The sequence below is a fragment of the Schistocerca serialis genome, unplaced genomic scaffold (assembly GCF_023864345.2).
Source record: "Schistocerca serialis cubense isolate TAMUIC-IGC-003099 unplaced genomic scaffold, iqSchSeri2.2 HiC_scaffold_1195, whole genome shotgun sequence".
NCBI classification, from domain to species: Eukaryota; Metazoa; Arthropoda; class Insecta; order Orthoptera; family Acrididae; genus Schistocerca; species Schistocerca serialis.
The window spans coordinates 682501-687500 of NW_026047398.1; the positions used below are offsets into that span (position 1 = coordinate 682501).

At 52.4% G+C, this 5000-nt stretch overlaps 1 non-coding gene across 1 annotated transcript in view; it reads right to left on the reverse strand.

Moving 5' to 3' along the window:
* LOC126434792 (small subunit ribosomal RNA) overlaps nucleotides 1-400 on the reverse strand; it is a 1910-nt gene extending 1510 nt beyond the window's left edge. Inside the window, exon 1 of the ribosomal RNA XR_007579496.1 lies at nucleotides 1-400. This exon is cut by the window's left edge and continues 1510 nt beyond it. This is a non-coding gene — a ribosomal RNA (small subunit ribosomal RNA).
* Between the last annotated feature and the right edge of the window lie 4600 nt (nucleotides 401-5000).

Genomic DNA, 5000 nt, shown 5'->3' on the forward strand with positions numbered 1-5000 from the left:
CGGAATCGAACCCTGATTCCCCGTTACCCGTTACAACCATGGTAGGCGCAGAACCTACCATCGACAGTTGATAAGGCAGACATTTGAAAGATGCGTCGCCGGTACGAGGACCGTGCGATCAGCCCAAAGTTATTCAGAGTCACCAAGGCAAACGGACCGGACGAGCCGACCGATTGGTTTTGATCTAATAAAAGCGTCCCTTCCATCTCTGGTCGGGACTCTGTTTGCATGTATTAGCTCTAGAATTACCACAGTTATCCAAGTAACGTGGGTACGATCTAAGGAACCACAACTGATTTAATGAGCCATTCGCGGTTTCACCTTAATGCGGCTTGTACTGAGACATGCATGGCTTAATCTTTGAGACAAGCATATGACTACTGGCAGGATCAACCAGGGAGCTGCGTCAACTAGAGCTGAGCAGCCGGCCGCCCGGGAGTGTGTCCCGGGGGCCCGCGCGAACACGCAAGCGTCCGCTCAATTATTCTGCAAACAGGAGGAGGCTGAGCTCCCCTGCACCATACACCTCGAAACCCTCTCAGGTCCCGGCGGCGCGCAGCGCCGTCCTAAGTACTTGGTCGGGTTCGAGAGAGGCGCAATCGCCCGGAGTTTGGCGAGTAGACGCTTTAGGTGCGACCACCCGTGCTCCCAACTGAGCTTGCCGCTGCCGACAGAGGCCCGGGAGCGTGCTGTCGTGGCATTGCCGGCGGGAGACAACACGCGCCACCTACGGTGACCGGCAGCTCCAACGCCAGCGCCACAGAAGGACAAAAGCCCCACTTGGGTGCCGAAGCGAACTCTCCCAGCACAGCGCACGCGCCAACACGTCCGCACAGCTGCGATACAAACCACCTGCGAGAACCGCAGAGGCGACCGAGCAGCAGACGGCGTCGCGGCGCCGAGCGCCGGGCGGCGGCGCATCCTCAGCGCACACAGTCCTCAATCGGACCAGCACACTGCAGATGTCCACCGCGCTTCGCACCGGGCCCGCGAGGACCTACTTTGGCCGCACGGCGCCGCGTGCAGGGTGCGCCGGCGCGCAGCTGCGCCGCCTGCCGCCTCCGTCGGCCGGCGCGCCTGCCACTGGCCGCCCCCACCAGCCGGCTGTAGCGCGTGCGCCCACGCACCGCGCGGCCAGCACGCCGGGAGGCCCCCCCTCACCGGCCGGGGACGGTCCCACCCAGCCACCGCCGCGTATCGCTTCACACCCAGATGCCATTCACGTTCGTGGGCATGGTGGGTATCGCTGGAACAACCGGTTGGTAGCTCAACCGATCGTCGCCATCACTGATTCACCTCTAGCGAGAACAACCGCACCACAACGGTTTACCAGTTGTTCATTTGCGTAACGTCACCAGCAAACGTAGGCGTCCATCGCCATTTGCAAATTCAACGATTGTTGCATGCCTGTGTCAGGTGTCACGACACACTGTCTGCCCACATACACGCAACAACATGTGCACGCTTCGCGAACACGTGGAAGGTGGCCCCCGTACGTATGCGATGTCCATTGCGCGAACGACTGTCAACCGGCCTCTGTCGCATGTCGCAGATGTGGAACGCAGTGCACCATGCTATCACGGTGTGTGAGAAGAGACGACTACGTCTGACAACACGCGCCACTACATCAACAGACGGCTCATGCTGATCGCCATCCAGGGCATACCACACTGCAATCCAGCTCTTATAGGGAGACGACACGTAGCTGAGTGCACAACATTTGGACCGCATGGTTCGCCGTTGTTGGCGCAGTCGTTGTACGGTCACATGTACCACGATGTATCATTCAGTACATGAGGACCAATGTGCAGTACAGTGTGTGATTTGGACGTACAACATCAGCGGACAGTTGACACAGGCCGTACCACAGCGTAGGCTAAGTGCTTCGCCATGCGAATGCCAATGAACAACTGCAAATGCCAATGAACAACTGCAAAGGGCATTGAGCATGTACGTCCTGCTGCCATCCACATTACAGTGTATAGCTGCAAGGTGTTTAACATGAAGCGATACACTGGGGACCGGGCAGTGCGAGTAGCAAACTATATTGCGGGGGTTGCAGTTGGGCAACACTACACTAATTTAACGCGTCGTATGACAATTACAGAGCAGGTTAAGGCCCAACGTGTGTTGGGTTAAGGCCCAACGTGTGTTGGGTTAAGGCCCAACGTGTGTTGGGTTAAGGCCCAACGTGTGTTGGGTTAAGGCCCAACGTGTGTTGGGTTAAGGCCCAACGTGTGTTGGGTTAAGGCCCAACGTGTGTTGGGTTAAGGCCCAACGTGTGTTGGGTTAAGGCCCAACGTGTGTTGGGTTAAGGCCCAACGTGTGTTGGGTTAAGGCCCAACGTGTGTTGGGTTAAGGCCCAACGTGTGTTGGGTTACAGCACAATGTGGGTTACGTTAAGGCGCAATATAGGTTACGTTAAGGCGCAATATAGGTTACGTTAAGGCGCAATATAGGTTACGTTAAGGCGCAATATAGGTTACGTTAAGGCGCAATATAGGTTACGTTAAGGCGCAATATAGGTTACGTTAAGGCGCAATATAGGTTACGTTAAGGCGCAATATAGGTTACGTTAAGGCGCAATATAGGTTACGTTAAGGCGCAATATAGGTTACGTTAAGGCGCAATATAGGTTACGTTAAGGCGCAATATAGGTTACGTTAAGGCGCAATATAGGTTACGTTAAGGCGCAATATAGGTTACGTTAAGGCGCAATATAGGTTACGTTAAGGCGCAATATAGGTTACGTTAAGGCGCAATATAGGTTACGTTAAGGCGCAATATAGGTTACGTTAAGGCGCAATATAGGTTACGTTAAGGCGCAATATAGGTTAGGTTAAGGCGCAATATAGGTTACGTTAAGGCGCAATATAGGTTACGTTAAGGCGCAATACAGGTTACGTTAAGGCGCAATACAGGTTAGGTTAAGGCGCAATACAGGTTAGGTTAAGGCGCAATACAGGTTAGGTTAAGGCGCAATACAGGTTAGGTTAAGGCGCAATACAGGTTAGGTTAAGGCGCAATACAGGTTAGGTTAAGGCGCAATACAGGTTAGGTTAAGGCGCAATACAGGTTAGGTTAAGGCGCAATACAGGTTAGGTTAAGGCGCAATACAGGTTAGGTTAAGGCGCAATACAGGTTAGGTTAAGGCGCAATACAGGTTAGGTTAAGGCGCAATACAGGTTAGGTTAAGGTACGACGTAGGTTAGGTTAAGGTACGACGTAGGTTAGGTTAAGGTACGACGTAGGTTAGGTTAAGGTACGACGTAGGTTAGGTTAAGGTACGACGTAGGTTAGGTTAAGGTACGACGTAGGTTAGGTTAAGGTACGACGTAGGTTAGGTTAAGGTACGACGTAGGTTAGGTTAAGGTACGACGTAGGTTAGGTTAAGGTACGACGTAGGTTAGGTTAAGGTACGACGTAGGTTAGGTTAAGGTACGACGTAGGTTAGGTTAAGGTACGACGTAGGTTAGGTTAAGGTACGACGTAGGTTAGGTTAAGGTACGACGTAGGTTAGGTTAAGGTACGACGTAGGTTAGGTTAAGGTACGACGTAGGTTAGGTTAAGGTACGACGTAGTTTAGGTTAAGGTACGACGTAGGTTAGGTTAAGGTACGACGTAGGTTAGGTTAAGGTACGACGTAGGTTAGGTTAAGGTACGACGTAGGTTAGGTTAAGGTACGACGTAGGTTAGGTTACGGTACGACGTAGGTTAGGTTACGGTACGACGTAGGTTAGGTTACGGTACGACGTAGGTTAGGTTACGGTACGACGTAGGTTAGGTTACGGTACGACGTAGGTTAGGTTACGGTACGACGTAGGTTAGGTTACGGTACGATATAGGTTAGGTTACGGTACGATATAGGTTAGGTTACGGTACGATATAGGTTAGGTTAAGGTACACATTGTTGTAAGGAAAGGTTTAATGGGGGGCGGGGCGGCCGGTTTGTTGATTGTGACTATAGTAAGTGGATGCCTGCGGCATCATCTGATTTGCCACGTCAGGATGCACCTTTGGCTCATGACAGGCGGCGCTCTGATTCCATGGTTGTGGCAGACCTGTGTCTTTCATTCCTGCCATTGTTTGTGTGCTGTGAGAGGAGGCAGTATTGTGATGTTGGGTGCACCCCTGTGTAGGACATGTGTGGGTGTTGGTGGCTTGGCTGAGCAATGGTGGTTGTCGGGTGGGTGGGATATTCTGTTTTCTGAGTGGACCTCCCAGTCTGGTTATGACAGTGTGGATTGTCTAATGTGGCGGAGAGGATGCACTGGGTGTTGTTCCATGCTGGTGCTTACATATTGTCTGTGTGCGTGTTACAGGCAGAGAGTAGTGCGTGATAAGGGTGTGTGGCTGACGTGTGGTTGTGATTGTGAGCAGAGTCTTTCAGCATGTATACGGACAGTTGTATACATTATCTGTATTCTGATGGCTCTATCTATTACTAATCAGCGCCGTGTATACGTTTAATCCGGTTCCAGTCGAAACTGTTGTATCTCTGTACATTAGTGACACGGCGAGCCCGCTATGTAGTTACTCGTCTCGGCAGCTTCCACCGGTGTATGGCAAATGATTATAAGGAATCAGTCTAGTCGTCAATACCGATGGTGTGACGTCACATGTCTGGGGTGGGGGACGCTGCGCCCTTCCGGTGGGTCATGGCCTAGAAAGACTCTTCCCACGCAGGGGGGCGTGGACTGTCATTGACTCTTCCGAGTAATATACTTGCCGTACGTTTTTGCGACTGCGAGTGCAACGCTCACCGGTACCGACATGGATGGAGCGCCTCCTAGCTGACCGCTCAGCATCGGCATTCGTACAGAGAGCAACGCGATCGCGTCTCTAGCTCGTAACTGGTACAGCTCGCAGCTCATGTATAGGGACAGCGGGAATGTCGCATATTGGACGTACCTCTTCATGAAACGCATGTTATAGGGGTGGATTGCACATTGCGACTGCGGGAAAAGTCCGCCGTTCATCCGCTGGAGTTGCGAGTTGGG